The sequence below is a fragment of the Peromyscus leucopus genome, chromosome 5 (assembly GCF_004664715.2).
Source record: "Peromyscus leucopus breed LL Stock chromosome 5, UCI_PerLeu_2.1, whole genome shotgun sequence".
In the NCBI taxonomy this organism is placed as follows: domain Eukaryota; kingdom Metazoa; phylum Chordata; class Mammalia; order Rodentia; family Cricetidae; genus Peromyscus; species Peromyscus leucopus.
This window is the reverse complement of record NC_051067.1, coordinates 47,042,942-47,065,669: the sequence shown is the minus strand read 5'-3', so window position 1 is coordinate 47,065,669 and position 22,728 is coordinate 47,042,942.

Below are 22,728 nucleotides of genomic sequence, written 5' to 3'. Positions count from 1 at the left end.
TATGATGGAGAATGAGGCATCTGAGAATTCAGCCCAATATCTCAAGAGTTACATTTTTTTGGTCTGGTTCTTTGGAACAGAAAATTTCAAACTCTGTATGAACTTCAAAAATCAACATCTCTAATTCTTCAAGTGTGCTGATTGAAGCTCTGATAAAATGAATGGGGAGCTTCCACCAACCATCAGAGCTTCTGTCTATGTGTGCAATTCTGTCTTGGGTCTTTTGTCATAGACACTTGGGCCTCCAAGAAACCCATCTCTGCCAACTCAATGCCAGGGAATCAGGAGAGTGTGTTTTGGGACCCTCATCTGTACTGCATCCCAAAAACAGTCCTGGGTAAACTGCAGGGATCATGTTGTTTTGATTATCTCTGACAGACCACAGTAGATTGTTGCTTTGTGTCTAATATCATGAGATCAGTCATATTTTTTTCATTTTTCAGGTGGATAGATACTGATTTTGTGGACAGAGTTTGTCATTCAGTGTTATACATGCAGAACACTTAGTGACTGTTTTAGAGTTGTGATGTCTGGTAGTTTTCAAACACAAGTGTTGGAAGTTACTTAATTCTCAAACACCCCTCAGAAATGTGCATTACTTTGGCATTCAGAGACATGGCACAGGTGACCCTCAAGGAAATAAGAACTAACTGGGAAGGCAGTCTAAACGCAGGCAGTCCGAGTTTCACCCTGGTATGTTTAAGTCATATACAACGCATCCAGTCTTTGAAAATGTGATGCCTTAATCAAGACCTTAATGTCATCTTTCCTGTTCCCAAGTTTTGTTCTGTCTTGGATAGAGTATATCTCTTTCAAATGTATTTCTTCCATAAAGTAGGATAGATAGATAGATAGATAGATAGATAGATAGATAGATAGATAGATGATAGATAGATCTCCATTATATGAGTGTTTTATTGAGATATAGCTGCCAGTTGTATGCTGCATCATCTTTGAAACAAATGAGCTTCAGTGATTGAGTGACCCCATACCATATTTTCTTATTAAGTAACAATGCTCTCAGTTAAATGTAACAGCTTTGCTGTTGAGATATTTCATCATAAAAACAAACACATAAATGACTCTGAATTTAAAATGATCCAGAAATTTTGGATAGCATGGAAAAATGAGGAACCTGTTAACTGTTCATTATTTATACTATCTTTTTGTATGCTCCAAAATATTATGTGCTACAAAACCATCCATGTCTAAGCAAAATGAGCTCCTTCAGTAAAAGTTAAAGTTCTGAAAATGAGAGAGCATTATGTCAGGGTGTGATTGGCAGCACACGTTCCTTTTCTGTGCTACATAAAACAATGGCATGTCATATGATGAAACAGTATCACTTACCTAAATGTTTTTATTTTTCTCTTATGCACAACCCTTTTGTGTCAAAACATATTTAACAATTAATTTTAGTCTAAGTTTCTGCTTATTGTAGCACATGATGCATATGCATCTAGTATCACTGCTTTTTGCCCAACTTCACTTTTTAAACTCTACAGTCTCTTTATTCTAGTTCTCTTTATTATTTTTACTAGTCTTTTTTTTTCCAGCTTTCACCAAAACTTGGTCATTTTTTCCATACCTTGCCTACAACCCCTCTTCTGTCCTGAACCCACTCCATCACACCCTCTCCACCTGGTTTGCTCAGATCACATAAGTCAGTTTTTCTACATCTATTACCTTCAATCCTTCTCCTTTTTCCACAAACCTGTTCCAGCTGAAGACCTACTCAGGACCCAGCTCGGACCAGGCCAGCCGAGTCCAGGTAAACCAGTCCCCCTTGCCTCACTGCCTGAAACTCTTTCCCCATCTAGTCAACTAATGGAGCCACCACTTGTAGCCCAGCTCAGCTTGGGTACAAACAGGTACTCCCTCTTCCCCATTGCCTTCCCATTCCCAAACCTGGGAGCATGCTCAAGCTGAATTCATCTGCACATTTTGACCCAGTGTGGACCAGGTAAAGAAGTTCCTCCATCCCCACTGCCCATGACCCCTCTTTGACATCTGGAAGCCAGAGTATCCTGGAGTAAAACACCCCAAGTTCTAAAAAATTATGGCTGCCAAACTAGACTACTCTACCCAGCAGAACTACCTGGAATAGTTAAAGAGAGCAAAAATACCCATGATCGAAATAGCCTAAAAAACTTGATATCAAACAAAAGCTCACTAAACAGAGTACTAGAAATAATCCTCCAGACTGAAGAGGAATAAGTAGAGCTGTGAAGAGACTCTAGACATGAAACAAATGAATACACAGTTTCATGACAACGACAACTAAGAACATAAACAGAAAAATAACATCAAAATGTCTATAATCTATACACACTTTTCAAAATAATTAAATATAAATGGCCTCAATTCTCCAATCAAAAGACACAGATCAATGGATTAAGAAATAAAATCCAAATATGAATTAGCTATGAAAAATTCACCTTGGCTTTAAAGATAGGAACCATCTTAAACTGTAAAGGTAGAAAAAAAACTATTCAAGCAAATGGGATCAACTAGTAAGCAGGTGTTGCTAGCCTAATATCTGACAAAGTAGGCTTCAAAGTGCAACTAACCTGAAGAGACTAAGATGGGTACTTCATTCTAATCCAGGAATCGGTTAACCAAGATATTAAGCATATATTCACAAAACATCAAATTGCATGAAAATCATGGGATTGGAATTAAAGACACAAATGTAATAATAGTAGGTGATTTTAACACCCCACTTCCTCCAATAGATAGGTCAACTGGACAAAAACTAAAAAGAGAAACCTCAGAATTAAATAATACTTTGCATCAGATGGACCTAACAGATATCTACGGAATATTTCACCCAAATGACAAACAATATACATTCTCCTCAGCTGTGGGAGATTTTCTAAAATAAACCACATGCTTGGACACAAAGCAAGCCTGAACAATGACAGAAAAGAATGGAAATAATCTCATGTATTCTATCTTATAATTGTGTAATAAAACTTAGACAAAACTCTAGTAAGTATAGAAATGCATAGAGATTAAGTAACTCATTATTGAATGATAAATGAGTCAAATAAGAAATAAAAATATTCCTAGAACTAAATGAAAATGAAAACACTCTACAGGAAAAACCTCTGTGGACATATTTAAAGCAGTTCTAAGCAGGAAGTTTGTAGCGCTAAGTGCCTACATTAAAAAATAAGAAAGAATGCAGATAAATGACTTGATGATATGACTCAAAAATTTTGAAAAACAAGAACAAAACAAACTTCTTGGAACATGGTCCAAGAATGTAGGTGTGTGAGGCGATTTCTGAGTGCTTGTGAAAATATTCCAAGAAGACAAAGCAAAGTGACCTCATTTTCTTCAAAACACAAAATTGTTCTTGGAATATGTTTTCATGCTCCTGCCAGGTGTAGTGGGTAGGAGTGAGTTTACTTCAGATTATTCATTACGACTGTCTACTGTTATTTATTTATATGCCTCTATGGGCAAACATGGTTTTGCTGCATGTGGTTTGTTCACCACATAGGGTTTGTTTGCCACTGGCAGCTTGGCCATCATGTGTGGCTTGCCTTTGTGATTGGTCTCTTTGTTCATGTGACTCCTCTTATACCCCAGAGTATAAATTGTCCAGTGCTCTGAATAAAGTTGCCTATTGCATCAGACTTTTGTCCACATTATTTATCAGCTCTATTCTCTCAGACCCTACCACCTCTAGAACGGTAAACAAGTGGCGCCCAGAGAGACACCTGAAATTGGCTATGAGATAAGGGGGGACCCTCACAGAAGGAAGTGAGTGAGAATAATGGGGCAGAAACTAGGGAAGGCTTTGCCTTACACCAAGCTTGCACATCTTCCCCCCCCCCCCGCCCCCGCTAAGGAAAAGAGGAGTGAATTATTAAAATCCCACTCTTTAGATTGCTTACAAATTGTTTATAATTACAATCCCTGGTTTCCAGAATAAGGAACATGAGCTGAAGAAATATGGGACAGAGTTTGAAAGAATATTTAAAAGGCACATAAACAAGGGGAAATGATCCCTGTTCAATTTTGGGTCACTTGGGCATTAATTTGGACCATTATCAAAATGCTTAAGGAAGATAAGGAGGATATTAATAACAGGGAAGAGATGGATAATTCCTTAAATGAATATAAACTAGATGATCAAAGCTTAAAATAGGTAAAAGAGACAAATAAGGAGATTTTCCCCATTCAGGCAAAATTGAAAGTTAAAACAGCACCACAAATAACTATGCCTGTGATGATTTCCTCAGCTGCCTCGCTAGAACCTCCTTCAGATACATATCCTCCATTGCCTGAAAATAACCCTGAAGCATGAGGTGAGAAATTTGATAATCAAATCTTAAATTCCCTCTACTTCCTGATAAAGAAAGTAGAGGGGATTTAGGAAAGCCTATGAAAATGCCAAGTTTATAACCCAGGCATGCTAGAGTATGGCAGGGAAAGGGAATTCATTACCAATTGTTCTCTGGCCTCATGAACTTTGTATTTCCAGTGCAATTTCAGCAAAATCAAAACGTTCACCAAGGATTAGACATGGACATAATGAAGTATTTTTAAAAAGGCTTGTGCTTCCTATGGGCCTACTGCTCCATATTGTTATGGATATCTTTTTGCTTGGAGCAATACCACACAACAGTTACCATATAGTTTTCATGTAATTTCTAGAATGGTTCTTAGCCCTTTCCAATTTCTTCAGTGGCAAATGTGGCTTATAGATGAAGCCCATGAGAAGGCTTGATAACTAGGATTGAAACATAATCCTGGATATATAACATGAAATGATGACAGGGACTGGTAGATGGGTATCAACAGATTATCAGTTGCATAATATTATCTTCTGAAGCCATCCCACACATTAGGGATGTAGGTAAGGCTCCTTGTCTGAAAATGGATATGACATCTGACTTCAGGTCTAGTTATATAAAAATTATACAAGGTCCCCTGAGGCCTATGCTGATTTCATAGTGAGATTCAAAGATGCTATTGAACAAGTAAAAAGGGAGCAAATTCAAGGGTTATTATTAAAGGAACTAGCTTTTGATAATGCCAATGATTATTTACAGGGAATAATTAGAACTGAGAGAAAGATAGGAAATGTTATGGACCTTCTGAAGTTATGTAGAAATGTGGGGACCTATAAATATAGACCAAAACCAGCTGCTTTAGAAACCTATGCTGTTCAAACATCTGCAAAAACGTTTCAATTGTGGTGCTGCCAACCTGGCCACTTAAAGAAACAATGTGAATTACCCTTACAACAAATGAATCAATGAGCTCCTGGGTTATACTCTACATTCAAGAAAGGAAAATTTGGGGCTAAGGAATGCTGATCTAAATTTGATAAGAACAGCAGCAATACATTGCCTAGCAACAATAACGATACCAGTCAACAAGAGGTAACAGGATGAAACCCCGGTCCCTGGTCCTGCAAAATTAGAGAGTTTAAATCCAAGAACAATAATATTTGTGCCAGTTCCAGATTGTCATCAATCTAGGGACTACTCATGGAAGTGATGCTATTGATATTCCTTGCCCTAAAGACATTGCCATTTCACCTCTCCATTGTCCTTTTAACCTACACACAGGATATTGGAGACCTGTACAGCCTGGAACAGTTGGACTTTTATTGGATCAGAGTAGTTTATCCATAAAGGTCATCACAGTTCCTACAGGAGTCATTGATGAAGATTATGCTAATGTAGAGATCTGTAGTCCCACCTCTAATGCTACCCATTCCTCACAAGTACAATGGCTAATGAATAGAATGAGATATCAAAAGGGAAAGGGACCAGAAAAAAAGAGTTTCAAGGGATTGTTAAATTTATCTTCCCACAAGGACAAAATCATGGATATGCATTGGGTTTTTCATGAGAGTCATTGAAAAAAAAATCACCTCTACAAATTACATGGAAATCTAATGAGCCTATCTGAACACTGCTGTGGGATGGTCTGTATGTCAAATTGCTCTGATTGGTCAATAAATAAAACACTGATTGGCCAGTGGCCAGGCAGGAAGTAGGTGGGACAAGGAGAGAGGAGAATTCTGAGAAGCAGAAGGCTGAGGCAGAGAGACACTGCCAGCCACCGCCATGACCAGCAGCATGTGAAGACGCCGGTAAGCCACCAGCCATGTGGCAAGGCATAGACTTATAGAAATGGATTAATTTAAGCTATAAGAACAGTTAGCAAGAAGCCTGCCACGGCCATACAGTTTGTATGCAATATAAGTCTCTGTGTTTACTTAGTTGGGTCTGAGCGGCTGTGGGACTGGCAGGTGACAAAGATTTGTCCTGACTGTGGGCAAGGCAGGAAAACTCTAGCTACAGAACACCTTAATGGCCCCTTACTAAAGAAAAGTTACTGGCTCTTCACCAGGTAGGGAACAGTTGGAGAATGGGCACATAGAGCACTCTTTTTCTTCTTGGAATTCTGTTTTGGTAATTAAAAGGAAATCTGGTAAGTGGAAATTGTTGGTTGATTTACAGAATGTTAATGCCGCCATGTTTACAAACCAGTTTACCTATGCCCACAACTATTCCTAAAAATTGACCTTTAATAGTTTAAGGTTTAAGAGATTGCTTTTATACTATACATATTCATCCTGATGATATCAATGAACTGTATTACCTTAAGAAATGAGAAAATCCACTACTATGTATCAATACTATGTAGGAAAGATTTTAGAGCCTGTGAGGTACTTTCCCTCAAGCTTATATTATTCATTATATGGATGGTATCCTGTTAACTACCTCCAAAGAGGAAGATAACATGTCTCAGGATATACTACATAAAAATGGGCTTATTTTTGCACCTGAAAAGATACAAAGATCAGATACTGCAATATTTCTGACAATTAGTTATTAGAACAAAACTGTTAAGTGATAAAAAGGCCCATTAGACAAGATGATTTAAAAACACTTAACTTTCAAAAACTATTAGGAAATGTTAGTTGCCTGTGTCCTACTTTAGGAAATGCCTAATTATGCATTAACCAATCTATCTAAAACTATAGAAGGAAATACGGTATTGAATAGTCCTCGAATATTATCTTGAGAGACAAGAAAAGAATTTCAGCTATTTGAAGCCAGACTAAAAGAAGCATTTGTGTATCATATGGATCCTTCATGTCCTCTAAACTTATCTATTTTCCCCACTAAATTGTTTCCTACAGGTATTATAGCACAAGAGAATAAACCTTCAGAATGGATTTATTTACACTATAATGGCCATAAAATACTAACTGCTTACCTTACTCTTCTTAGTGATTGGAGGAGGACCTGATGTCAACAATGACATGGATTTGTTCCTTGCTCTATTATATTATTACCATTAGCTAACAATCAGTTTTTAAGAGCGTTACAAAAATCTATGGGCTTTTTAATTTTGTTTGCAGGTTATTATGGAGGGATAGGAAATAATTATCCAACTGGTAAGCTATAGGATTTTCTCATGTGAGCTGAATTTATGATTACAAAAATTGTCCAAACTTCTCCCATTCCACAGGCAAGTAATTATTTTACCAATGATTCAGGTTCATCTAAAGAAATAGGAGGGGCTCATAGTCAAGATATTCACCAATCTCTTAACACTTCTTAACACTTCTGTTTCCCTCAGCCCAACAGGTAGACTGTTTTGATTCATCTAATATGGTTAATTCAAAAACCCTTAAATATTGTTTCAGATTCTGCTCATGTTGTAGGGGTATTTCCAGAAATAGATTCATACATGTGCACAGTCTAACTTCCCTGGTTTTATTGCAGAAGGAAATACACAAGCTGATGTATTTATCCACACTATTTTTACTTTCTTGGAAGAAAATGGGAAGGAGCATGCATCTGTCATTGCGGTTGGATCCACTTAAACATTATGGATTCCTCTCTGGCTCCTCTGACCTAGGCCGTCAAGACAAATGGTGGGAGGATAGTGAGGAGACAGTGGAAGTCACCAGAAAGATAGCAAACCTCCATTTAAAGAGCAAAGGAAGAAATTGACTATATCATGTGAAGTCCGCTCATGTTAAGACCCTATATATCAAAGGAGAACTTATTCTACCAAACATACAGAGGCCTATGTCACCTGGGAATCTTTTCCTGGCAATGATAGCTGCTTTGACCTGTGTATTGGTAATGAGTGACTTTAAACACACGTATTAGTCTCATGTTCCTCATCCTCCAGTTTGCAGATTGGATGGCTTTAGCTTCTATTATTTTTATTAATGACTCTATGTTTATGACTGGACCTTGGGATGATAATAGACTCATTTATTCATCTTAAAAATGGGCTGCATTTAATTTTTCCTTGGGATTTAAATCACTTCCCATTTGCATAGGACATCCTAACATTTGTGCTTCTATTAAAGGGAAAATATGGACATATGTTCTACAAGACACCAGAACTACTAACCATGTAGGTCCCTTTTCAAGCTATTTTCTAGATTTTTTTCTGATCAGTATAATAATGTAACCAATAGCATTTAACATATTTGGATCCCTGTTCTTGGTGACAGAGTATTACACACAATGCTTTCATTGTTCTAGGTTTATAAATTGCTTATAGGATACTCAAGCATCAAATAACAATTAAATTTATCTATAACATTTCAAATCAAAATCACTCTGGTTATACTTCAGTTAAAAAATAAGAAGGGGGGAGATGTCAGAACATGGTCCAGGAATGGAATCCAGTGAGGAGATTTCTGAGTGCTTGCGACAACACTCCAAGGAAACAAGGCCGTAGCTGAAAGTTTTCCTGTGTCCACCTGGCTCCTGCATCCTCACAGTCCCACAGCTGCTCAGACCCAAATGAACACACACAGACTAATACTATTTTTAAACCATGGCCATGGCAGGTTTCTTGTTATCTAGTTCTTATATCTTAAATTAGTCTATTTCTATAAATTTATACTTTGCCACATGGCTAGTGGCTTACCGGTACTTTACATCGTGCTTCTCCTAGTGGTGGCTGGCAGCATCTCTCCCCACTTTCTTCCTGTCTCTCTCTTTCAATTTCCTGCCTGCCTCTAAGCTGCCTTGCCATAGGCCAAACTGCTTTATTTATTAACCAATCAGAGGAACACATATTTGCAGCATACAGAAAAACATTCCCCCTTCACAAGGTAAAGTCTTCTGACCTCATTTTCTTCAAAACACAAAATTATTCTTGGAATGTGTTTTCATGCTCCTCCAAGGTGTAGTGGGTAGGAGTGAGTTTACTTCAGATTATTTATTATAACTGGATATTGTTATTTATTTATTTCTTTCTTCTATGGGAAAATATGGTTTTACTATATGTGGTTTGTTCACCACATAATTGTCTGCCACCTGTAGCTTGGCCATCTTGTGTGGCTTGCCCTTGTGATAGGACACTTTTCTCATGTAACTCCTCTTAACCCTCTGAGTATAAATTGTCTGGTGCTCTGAATAAAGTTGCCTATTGTATGAGGCTTTAGTCTATCTAATTTTTCCAGTTCCATTCTCCCAGGTTCCACCTCTAATTGAATGCTAAACATAAATCCAAAACCAGTAGATGGTAAGAAATAATAAAAACCAAAACAGAAATTAATAAGATAGAAACATATAAAACAATGCAAAAAAATAAAATCAGTGGATATAAGATCTAGTTTTTTGAGAATATAAAGGAGATTGGCCAAACTAACTGAAAGAAAGAAAGTTGACCCAAATTAGTAGAATAAGAAATTAGCAGAGAAACATTACCACCCTGTTAATATCAGGAACAAAAGAAGGTTGTTCAAGTGCTAGAAGCACTAACTGGAGCAATAAGGCAAGAAAAATTTAAATAATACAAATAGGAAAAGAAGTTGAATATTTATATTTGTGGATGATATAATATTATACATAAGAAATCCCAAAAGTTCCACCAAAAGAAATTTAGAAACAATAATTTCAGCAAAGTGGAAGGATACAAAATCAACTTACAATAATCAGTAGCTCCTCTATACACCAGCAACAAACACACTGAGAAAGAGATCATGGACACATTCCCAATTATAAAATAAAATAAGTAGGAATAAGTCTAACAAAAGAGGTAGGAGACCTCTCCAAATAAAACCTCAATTCTCCAAAAGAAAAGATTGAGAAAAAGACTAGAAAATGAAAAGACATCCCATGTTCATTGATGATAGGATTAATATTGGAAAAATGACCATCTTACAAAAATCCATTTACATATTTACTGCAAACATAATCAATATTCCCACAGCATTATTCACAAAAATAGAAAAAATCCTAAAATTTATATGGAACCAAAAAAATACTGCAGATAGCAAAAGCAGTCTTGTGCAACTAGAATAGCACAGTCTGCTGTTCTAGACTTCAAGATATATTATAGAGCTCCAGTAAAGACAAAAACAAACAAACAGAAAAACAATATGGTAGCAGAACAAAAACAAACATGTAAATAAATGTAATGAAAATAGAATACTCAAACATGAGTATTTATAAATATAGTCGTCTGATACTTCACAGAGAGGCAAAAAGCATACATTGCAGAAAAAATAGCATCTTCAACAAATGGTGCTGGGAAAACTGCATGTCCACATGCAGAAGAGGTAGAATTCAGCCCATTCCTATCACCCTTAACAAAAACTAGATCCAAGAGGATCAAACATCTCAAGTTGAAACCTGAAATGCTAAATGTGCTAGGTGAGATACTGCTAGGTGACAGTACTCAACAAGATGTAAGAAAGGACTTTCTGAACAGGATTCTATTTGCCAGGGAATTAAGACCAACAACTGACAACTGAGGTCTTATGAAACCAACAGACTCCTGTATAGATAAGGTACCAATCAATGAAGCAAAAACCTACAAAAGAGGAAAGAATCTTTGCCAGCTATACATCTGACAGAAGACTGACATCCAAAATATACAAAGAACCCCCCCAAAAAAATGACTGAATGAAAGGAATGACACAATTAAAAGGGGGGAATCTAGAAAGAGTTATAAATTGAAAAAATAAAAATGAGTAAGAAATACCTCAACAAGTATTTATCATACTTAACAGTAAGGAAAATAGAAATTAAAACTTTAATATTTTTATCTCACCACAGTCAGAATAGCCAAGATCAACACAGTAACTGACAACAAATTCTGACCAGTTGTGAGGAAAGAGGAACTATCATTCACTGTCGGTGGGAACGAAAATTTGTGCAGCCATTCTATAAATCAGTACAGAGAATTCTCGAAAATACTAAAAATAAATCTACCATGTAACTGAGCTCTACCCCTCCTTGGCATATGCCCACAGGACTCTAGATCTTACTCCACAGTGCTTGCTCATCAATGTCTATAATTGGCTGTCTTAGTTAGGGGTTCTATTGCTATGATAAAACACCATGACCAAAAAGCAAGGGTGGGGAAGAAAGGATTTATTTGGCTTACACTTCCATCACTGTTCATTATTGAAGGATGTCAGGACAGGAACTCAAATAAGGCAGGAACTAGAAGCCAGGAACTGATGCAGAGGCCATGGAGCGCTACTGCTTACTGGCTTGCACCCCTGGCTTGTTCAACTTGCTTTCTAATAGAACCCAGGAACACCAGCCCAGGGACAGTACTACCCACAATGGGCTGGCCCTCCCCCAACAAGCACTATTAAGGAAATGCCTTACAGCCAGATCTTATGGAGGCAGTTTCTCAATTTAGATTCCCTCCTTTCGGGTAACTCCAGTTTCTGTGTCAAGTTGATATAAGACTAGCCAGCACATTGCCCTGTTCACAATATGTGAGAAATGGAAACAATCTAAATGTCCTTCAACCAATGAACAAATAATAAATATAATATATTATAAATAATAAAAATATATCATGCTTTAAAGAATAATAAAAATTATGATACTTTCAGGTTAATTAATGAACCAAGAAAATCATATTGAACATGGTAACCCAGACCGGAAAGACAAAGGCTGCATATTCTCTCTCACCTCTGGTTCTTAATTCTAAATCTTCTGGTATGAGAATATTACATGAAGTAACTACCAGGAGCCAGGATAATATAAAAGGACCATAGGAGGAAGGGGTCTCAGTGTGGAAATAGGGAAGAGGTAGAGTGGTCAACACAGCAGGAGAAGGATGGACGAATATCACCAAGGTTGTTTAATAAAACCTCAAGGGATCATGTTACCTTATATATGCCCGAAATTATACATAATACCTATGTGTACACACACACACACACACACACATCTTAAAGGAAGTTAGCACACAAACACACATACATCTTAAAGGAAGTTAGCTACTTGAACTGACAGTGCTCCCCGACAAGAACCATAGGTAACAAAAAACCCTAGTATTAGACATGAGAAGTCTCCTTTTGAATGGTTGATCAGAGTAGTCCTAGTGACTTTCCAAATACAGATTATGCCCTTGGTTCCCTATCAGGGTGGGTTCCTTTTGATGAATACATCACATACTTAGGACATATAAGTCTGATTACTTGAGCTAGATCGAACCTGAAAGCCTCTTTCCTGCAATCTAGATTCCATAGTCCAGAAATATTATGCAAGCTGCCAAGGAGCTAGGGGGAGTGGTTATTTAAAAGTGCTACCCAGCTGCAACATCTACGAAACATGTCAATTAACAGCATGTCAAGAAATTCATAAAGGTGCAAAATGTGGCATTCACATGTTGGTGGCAATCAACAGCTGTCTTGGACTTAAGGCCTACACCAAAGGAGGGAAATAATTTCTGTTACTATAAACTCAACCAGTTTCTTGGGGCTAGTGAGGGTATGAATCTTAGAAAAGAATCTGCTACAGCATCATTTTTTACTACATTATAATTCTTATCCTCACACCTATAGCAACCACCCCTATTCAAAGAAGCCTTTCTTTACAGAAAATGGAGATCATCACAGAAAATCAGAACTAGACACAATTCAGAGATTAATGTATAATGTAGAGCCAGGCACTTATGAATTTGCCTACATTACAGCTCATTCATCTATGGCTCATGGAACATCAACTGAAGAAGGGCAGAAAGATTATTAAGACCAGAATATCATGTCGTCTGCTGTGAAACAGTCTCTCTTAGAAATGACTGCATAAGCCGGGCGGTGGTGGCGCACGCCTTTAATCCCAGCACTCGGGAGGCAGAGGCAGGCGGATCTCTGTGAGTTCGAGGCCAGCCTGGGCTACCAAGTGAGTTCCAGGAAAGGCGCAAAGCTACACAGAGAAACCCTGTCTCGAAAAACCAAAAAAAAAAAAAAAAAAAAAAAAAGACTGCATAAACAATACTTGAACAATGGCAATATCAAGTAGCATGGTAATGTGGAAGGGGAAATTTTTCATGGGATTCCATCCCTTGTCAAAGAACTGTGACTACTGACGGCTGGGAGAAGGAGAGTGAGTCTTTCCCAGGGATGAGCCCCTTATTTTTTGAATAGTTAACTATGAAACCATATTCACACAAACAACAAAATTAACTCAGCAGGTTGTATTTATATATGTTTCTCAATACAAGTACATACATACATGTATATTTATAACAAAAGTAATCAAAGCAAAAAGAGTCTATCAACTTGAGAGTAGGGGACATGGAAGGGCTTTGAGGGGGGGTAGCTGGAAGTGTTTGGAGGGAGCAAAGGGAGAGGAAATGAATTTGTGTAATTTTATTTCAATTAAAAACCTTAAAATGATAGGCCACACTTAGGATACAAGGCAAGGGTTAACAAATGCAGAAGGAAAACATATTTAGTATCCTATATGACCACACCAGAATAAAGCTGAATATCTGCAGGAATAAAAACAACATGAAGTACATAAACACATGGAGACAACACAACACAGCACTAAATGGTAATTGAGGAAATCAAGAAGGTGTAGGTCTCAAACCCAGAACAAGTCCTACTCAGTACCTGTGGCTCCCCCCAGAACTTCTCACCCTGCAGCCCCCTGCCCTAAACCTATCCTTCCAAGGGGTTGGGCTTCCTTCCACTTCCCATCTTAAACCTGATCCCACTATAACTCAGCCATTTTGGTTATGGTGTGTCCCTTGGCCCTGGTCTCGGCAGCTCACCTCTTGCCCCTCCCCCCATTCTTTCTTGTGGTCTGGTCTAATCTGTTGGCCATGTTCAGCCTGGACTCTCTCTTCCCTCTTCCTGTTTTCTCCCTTATGTCTATAATAAAAATCTTCTCCATACTTTAGGAGTAGTCATGCGCTCCTTTCACTTCATTTTTTTTCCCCATTCATCTGGTCCCAAAACCTGGGAACAGTATAAATGACTCCCTTCCAAGGGGTTCGGCCTCCCCAAACCAAGCTACTGATTTGACTTTCCTAAAGTATGTACAGATCATTTGTTTCTGCTGGCTTCCGGCCCCCACCATGTTTGATTCAAAATTCTAGGTCTTCCTCTTGAGCTGCTTCTTCCCTTCGTGTGCTCTAACTATCTGTCTCTCCTCATCTACTTGATAAGCATCCCGTCCTGGCTCCTGGAACCTGTTACACTCTCCAGAATGCCCAACATGTGGGTATGTCCCTACTACACCCTCCAGGACACTGACCATGTTCACAGCATCTACTTGCTGTGCCCTTTGGGGTGCCGACCACATGAACATAAGACACCCTGTTCTTCCCCCATCTCCCTCTAGGAGCTGCCTACTATATCCCTCAGCTTCTCTATGCCCCCATGGCCTCTATGGTATTGAAACTCTCCCTATGGTGGAGTTCCTGCTTGTTCTTCCTTGTCCCTCACAGCCACACTGTTCTCTGTCTCTCAGCTCCCTCTTGGAGCTCACTGGAACCCTCTCTATGGAGAAGTCCATTTTGTGACCCTTCCTCCTTTTCTCCTCAGACTCAACTCCTTCCTTGGACTCAGGGATTTTATTGAAGCCTTGCTGTGTTATTGCAAATGGCTTGGCCTCAGTACAACTCCATGTCTAAAGATGACACACTTGAGTTCCAAATTCTCACCGATTCTAACTACTTCTGCTGCCACACAAGCAAATAATTCCCAAGTCTCTTATCTCTAAGGTTTTGCAATTTTCCATTATTGAAAATCTTTTATCGCTACAATTTCTCTGTGCTCTGCTCTCAATAAATCTTTTAAGACTATTGTGTAAGCTGTCTTTATTTCAGGATTTGTAAATTCATTGAGTGTGGTTAAAGAATCTATAAAATCTGTAATGAAATTTGGTTTAAAACTTGTAATAATAGGCTTATAGTTAAAAACCTATATATAGGTAATTTAAATTTGTTACAACATACTATATATACTGTATATGTAACTTGGATTCAACTCTAATTTTAAAAAATAGACGTACTAGGAAAACAGAGGTTTTAAATGACAACCATGTGACTTGCCTGCATCTTGGCTGATGACCTCATCAAGATGGAAGCAACCACATGACTGGCAGCCATCTTTACTAAGGTTAAGGGTACATGCCATGCAACCTCTCCACCATCTTAGTTAAGATGACCATGTATATAAAGCAACTAAAGCAACAATTATAAAGCTTCTTAGTCCTACTGACCCTCTGCCTAACATCATACCTCTTTTTTAGACTGAGGAGACAACAATGGATCGCCAAAAGATCTTGGATTAGGATGGATTTTTATCATTAAATACAATCAAGATTTATACATTCCTAAGGTTATAAAGGTCTACTTGGATGAAAAAACCTGACTTAAAGTTATATTTTTATGCTAAAAGACCTTCAATTAAATCTTGAACTCAATTTTCTTCAACATAATATTTTTATTAATTATTTGGGAATTTCATACAGTGCATTCTTATCACACTTGTTTCCCATTCCTCCCAGCTCCATTCTCACACCCCCTCCAAAAAAAGAAAAGAAAAGAAATTTAAAAAATAAACTAAAAACACCAAGTATAATTTGTGTTGCCCATACATTTATTAAAGCATAGTTCAATTCCCAGTAGTCAACCCCTTAAAGAAAACTGAGTCCTTCCCCAACCTCAACCCCCTAGAAGTACGGATTTTCTTCAATAGCTTCCTGTCTGGACTGTTCAGTTGTTGTTGTTGTTGTTGTTGTTGGGTTTTTTGTGGGGGAGGGGCAGGGGTTGGCACAAAAGACTTCAATGTCTCTCGTTCTCAGTTATGCGTTTGCAGTCATCCATACCACAGCAAAAGAAGCTTCCTTGCCCATAGCAGCCAGCGGCAGCATAGATCACAAACATCAACATGGTCTCTGGCAGTTGCCAGGGCCACAGACATCGATGCGGTTTGGTGCTGCAGCACAGATCATGGACATCAACATGGCCTCTGGCTGCAGTAGGGACCAGAGACACCAATATGGCCTCTGGTGGCAGCATGGACCTTGGAAATCTTTCGAGGAGACTTAATCCAGAGAATAAACAATTTATTGTCTTAGATACCTTGTTGCTGTTCAGAGTCAAGGTGATTGTGTGGTTGGGCAGCATTTCCAGGGCCTGCACAAGCTCCAGGAGGTTGTACTGGTACCCAGGCATGACCATCATGTTTGCAGCCCACAATCCGTGCTGTGACCCCCTGCTCTCCTCCTCCCAGCAGGGCGAGCAGTGGAAGCAGCAGTGGTGGTGGCATCTCCATGCCTTCAGCCAGGTCTTCTGGCAGAGTGGTGGCACCAGCCTAGTGCAGCAATGGAGAGAGGCCAGCCCGGCTGTGGTGGCCGGAGCCTAGTGGCCTGAGGACTGGCCATACTTGGCAAGACATGCTCCTTTGTTCACCGTGGCCATGCTCTGACACCTGTCACTGCCCTGTGTCTCTAGTTCCACTTCTCTCCACGGCACATCCACTCTACCTCACCATCTTTTTATCTAATTCCATGAAACTACTTTTTAAAAACATCTTCCCATAAGGCCAGCCTGCTGTTTTGTTGATCTGGAGATACTGCATTCTCTGCAGGCTCATCCTCCGCTACAGCATCTCCCCTTGGAGCCTCCATGAGTCTCTCAGGCTCCTCAGAGCTGCCCCACAGCCCCACAGGTGCCAGTGGCTTCTTCCATGTTGAATCCTTCAACTCAAAATTTTAACACTTAAATTTAATATGGATAAAGCTTAAAATCCTAGTCTTCTAAAAGCTACTAACTTGTAAACTGGTATGTAACTCATTTAGTAACAAGCTTTATTTAGCCTTCTGAATATGTTTCCAAGGTTAAACCTAGAGCAAATAACTAAAAACAAGTAAAGTTTATTTAAAATCAGGTATACTTAATAGATTATCACCTTCAAACTCTTCAGAGAGCTACTGAATTAAACATTAAATGTTTAATGATAAAGCATCTTGTGCTAGACAGAAATGCCAGATCCTAAAGGTTACCCTCTAAGGTCTCCAAAGAAGATGATGGGGCACCAACTATGCCAGGTGGATAGTGGTAACACAAACCACAGGGAATAACTGTACCATGCCTCACCTTTCACCAAGACCCTACCCATACTGTAGACAAGCAGGACACTGGAGAATTGATTGCTCCACTTTACCTAGACAAGGTAGGCCAGTCTTGTTTCTGCTCTACAAGGAAAGTCTCTCAGATCATTTGAGCCAGGGTGGCTGGAGACTGAAAATGCCTTGGGATTTCTGCTCCCAGTGAAGCTATGGAGACCACACAGGTAATCCAGGTAATCGCACAGGTAGCAGCAGTAAGCTTTTATCATTTTGATTGATACATAGGCCATTTGAATTAAACTTCCTGCTGTGATTTATCCTTCTCAAATCTTGAATGATATTGATGGCTAACTGTAGCTTTATGTTAACAGCAGCTCATACCCACCAGGGCCTCATTTCATGTCGTATGTAAATTAGACCTCGATTTTCCAGAGAAAAGTGTCCCACTGAGAAAAGCAGACACAGTTCACCTTGCTACCTTGCTGACAAACTTCACTCTGAAGGAGATAAACTCACAAGACAGGTTTTAAAATGTTTTAGATTTCTTTCCCTCTCTATGCTATTGTTAAAATGTTTATCTCTCTTTGAAACCTTAAAAAGTTCATGTAAGCTTTAGGGAGTCTACTTGGATCCACTTCTAGAAAATCAAAGGAACTCCAGATAAGTACTGCTACATTTCCCCACTTGCCTATTCCTGAGAGTGGGGTCTCTCGCTCTCTCCCCTGGTCTTGGGACGTCTCCTCAAACTACCTGGACTGTGGACCTGAAGTTTCAAATGTACACCCAAGTTTAAAAAATTTCCTTAAACTCTTTATTTTCTACCTCCAGTCTATATCTGTCCCAGGTGATTTCCAATCAACTGTTGACCAGTCCAAAACTGCCTGCAGTATGCCACCACCAGATGTTCCTTGGAACCTACATCCCAGACAGCTCCAAGGCAGCCTGCACTTCCTTAGCCCTACGTGGTCATGCAGAACCTGGGCAACAAGTGAAACAGTTGTTCCCAACTTATATTCTTCTCTCCTTTCCTGGCTTTGTCCAACATTCCAGCATTCCTAGTCCCAGGCAATGGTGCCAATTTCAGCAGGAAGTAGTTATAGAAGAGATTATATCACCCTTATCATCAACAAAACGCTGGAATAGCCCTAAAACTAAATAAAAAAACATAAACACCGCATGCCAAAATCTTTGGAACTCAATGAAGGTAGTCCCAAGAGGAGCATTTATATCACTAAATGCTTAGATCCAAAAATTTGAGAGATCTCAAGTAAATAACTTATTGATATACATTGCAGAGATGACTCAACATGCACAAATAAACAGAATTCACCATATAAATAGACTCAAAGACAGAAATCACAGGATCATCTCATTTAATACAGAAAATGACTTTGACAAAACCCAACATCCGTTCATGATAAAAATCATAGAGAGGGTTGGAATGAAAGGGATGTACCTCCACATAATAATGACTGTTCATTACAAACCTATAACTACCATCAAACTAAATGAAAATAGGCTAAGAGCATTCCCACTAAGATCAGGACCATGAAAAAGGTGTCAACTCTCTCTACTCTATTCAGTACAGTACTTGAAGTCTTAGATAGAGCAATAAGATAAGAAAACAAAAGATATACAAATACGAAAAGTTAAACTATCCTTTTTTGTGGATGGTATGATCATATACAGAAAAGGCTCTAATGACTTCATCAAAAATCTCTTAGCCCTAATAAATATTTTCAGCAAAGTAGCAGGATAAAAAATTAGCAGAGAAATCTTTTTATACACCAATGTCAAAAATACTGAAAAAAAAAATTGGTGAAACTGTGTGACAGTGGCCACCAAATTTAACATACCCGGGAATTAACTTAACCACGAGTATGAAAGACTGCTACATGTGTATCTTAAGTCATTGAAAAAAAAAAACGATATTGAGAAAAATACTAGAAAATGGAAAGACCTTTCATGTACATGAATTGTAACAATATGAAAAAGGCCATCCTTTAAAGGAAAACTACACATTCAACGCAATCCCAACCAAAATCCTAGAGAAATTCTTCACAGACAAAACAAACTAATGAACTAAACAAAATAATCAAAAAATTTATATGGAAGTGGAAAAAGCCAAGGACAGCCCAAGCAATTCTGAGCAAAAAGAAAATCGTGAGCAGTATTACCACACCTGACTTCAAAGTATGTTACAGAGCCATAGTAATAAAACTACATGGTACTGGCACAAAAATAAATGCAGAGATTGATGGAATAGAATTGAAGACCTTCATATAAGTTCACCCAACTATATTTGCCTGAATTTTGACAAAAATGCTAAAAAATGCATATTGAAGAAAAGACAGCATTTTCAACAAATGGTGCTGAAAACACTGCACTTCAACACGTAAAAAACAAAGTCAGATCCTTCCCTTACTGATAAACAAACAAACAAAAAACCAAAAACTCAACCCCAAACAGAGTAGATACCTCAATAGAAACTGCTAGAAGGAAAAGTAGTGGGTACATTTCAACATTGTAAGTATTTTCTGAATTGACTCAGATGCTGATAATTCAGATACCGATAAGTATCAGTATTGGAGAAAAAGACCAATAATCACCAAGTGGGGTCTCATGAAAACAAAAAGCTTCTATGCAGCAAAGGAAATGGTATTGAATGAAGAGACATCACACAGAACTGAAGGAAATGTTTTCCAGCTTTACATCAGATAGAGGATGAGTAATCAGAAAATACAAGGAACTAAAAAAACAAACAAATTGAAGGAAAACAAACAACCCATTCAAAAATAGCTCATGGAACTAAACAGAGTTCTCAAAAGAAGAGCCATTAATGACTAGGAAATACTTCCAAAAGTGTTCATCATCTTTAATGATTGGAGAAATGAAGATGAAAACTACTTTAAAATTCCATCTTATCCTATCAGAATGGCCAAGCATCAGGAACACAAATTGCAACAAATATTGGTATGGATGTGGGTAAAGGGTAACCTTGTACACTCCTGGTAGAAGTGAAAATTAGTGCAGACACTTTGGGAATCAGCCTAGAGATTCTTCCAAAAACTAGAACTGTGTCTGCCAGATGAGGCAGCCATACTGCCCCTGCGCATATAGCCTAATGGATCTTCATTGAACTGAAGACATCCATGTTGTGGCAGGGTTTGTCAACTTTACACAAACTAGAGTCACCTGGAAAGAGAGAGAGCTTCAGTTGGGTTGGCCTATGAGGATTTTTTTTGATTAATGATTGATTGGAGGTCTCAGCCCACTGTTGGGGGAGGGATAATGCCTAGGCAGATAGTCTTTGGTGATATAAAAGAAGAGCAAGCCAGTAAGCAGCACCTCTCCATAGTTCCTGTCTCTGCTCTTGTTTGAATAACTGCCTTGGTTTCCCTCAATTATCAACTATAACCTATAAGGTAAAATAAACCCTTTACTTGCCAAATTGTTTGGTCATGGTGTTTATCATGGCAATGAGAAGCCAAAATAAAACAAACGCTGTTACTAGGATGTTGCTGTGATGGAGAGGGCCATGTTTTGTTTTGTTGTTGGCAGGGCAGGGCGTGAGTATTGTGGCAAGATTTTGGTGCTGTAAGCTAGGAAAAAAGCCATTAAATTCTCAGAGATTACTAAACAGTCACAGAGCTTGGAAGACAGGAATGGTGAGAGAGATGTAAACATTGGAGGCCTAGCTTAAGAAGTTCCAGAGGGAAGCAAAGACTATCAGGAATGTTCATGGTTTCTGGTCAGCTAAGACTGAAGAATCAGCTATGATTAACAATATATTAGCATCGTGAGGAAGAATATTCTGGGGAGTATTTCTTTGGGGCCAGCACACAAAAGCTGTGGTCCAGAGGGTAGCCAAGTCTGCATCTCAAGCTGGCAGCCAAATTTGACATTGTGCAAGAATCTTCTACTTGGTACTAGTTTTGGGTGGCATGGAAATTGCAAGATCAAAGTAGTCATGAAGAACAGTGGGTGCTCAGTACTGTGAGAGGCCAGAAGAGGCTACTGGTGAAAGTATAGCCTTGGTTCCAATAGAGACTCCCACATGTTGGAGATGCCTGGACTGTGTGATGACCAAGGACAGTGTCTGGTTAATATGCTCAGGCATTCTCCACTCTGTGATAAGCTGTACGTGCTGTATATGGCAGAGCCAGAGAAATGGAGTTGCCTGGGTCCTCTGGAACCCGTAACATCAAGAGTAGGTCAAGATGTCAAACACTTGAGCTACTTAGAGATATTCTCTGTCTTAGTTGGGGTTTTCATTGCTGTGAAGAGACACCATGACCATGGCAACTGTTATATAGTAGAACATTTAATTGTGGTGGCTTGCTTACAGTTTCAGATATTCAGTCTATTATCATCATGGTGGGGAGCATGGCAACGTGCATGCAGATGTGGTGTTGGAGTAATAGCTGAGAGCCCTACATCTCACAGGCAGCAGGAAGTATACTAGGATACTAGGCTGTATCCTGAGCACAGGAAACCTGAAAGCCTGCCCCCAGAGTGACACACTTCCTCCAACAAGGCCATACCCACTCCCAAAAAAGCCATGCCTAATAGTGCCACTCCCTATGAGATTATGGGAGCCAATTACACTTAAACTACCACATTCCACTCTCTGACTCCCATAAGCTTGTAACAATATCATAATGCAAAATTCATTTACTCCAACTTCAAAAGTCCCATAGATTATCACAGTTTCAACAATGTTTTAAAGTCCAAAGTACAAAAATCTCTTAACTGTTATCACTTGGAAAAATCAAAATCAAAAAGCAGAACACATACTTTCAACATATAATGTTATAAGATATACATTACCATTCCAAAATGTAGGGAAGGAAGCAGAGTGAGGAAATAATGGACCAAAGCAAGACGAAAACCAGCTGAGCAAACTCCAAATCTGCATCTCTTTGTCAGATGTCAAAATGTTCTTCATATCTCCAACTCCATTCAGCTTTGTTGACTGCAATATACTTCTTTCTCTTGGGTTTGTTACTCTCCCTGTTAGCAGCTCTTCTTGGCAGGTATCCCACAGCTCTGGCATCTCCAATATCTTGGGTTCTCCAAGGCAGTCCAGGCTTCAACTTTACTTCATTCAATGTCCTCACTTCTAGGCCTCTGTTCAGGGATACCCCTGACATATGCCTGGCCTCAGTGGCTTTATTCCATAACTTCTTTCTTCTATCTTTAACTCTGAAGTTGCCAAGTTCTGCTGCTTGCTGGGGCTGGAACATGGCCCCCTTGTTCAATTGCATCTTCACCAGTTTTCTGTCTTTCACATCTAAGCTTGGCTGTTCTGAAACTTGTTCTGTGGCCCAGGTTGGCCTGAAACTCATAGATCTGCCAACCTCTGCCTTCCAAGAAATGGGATTAA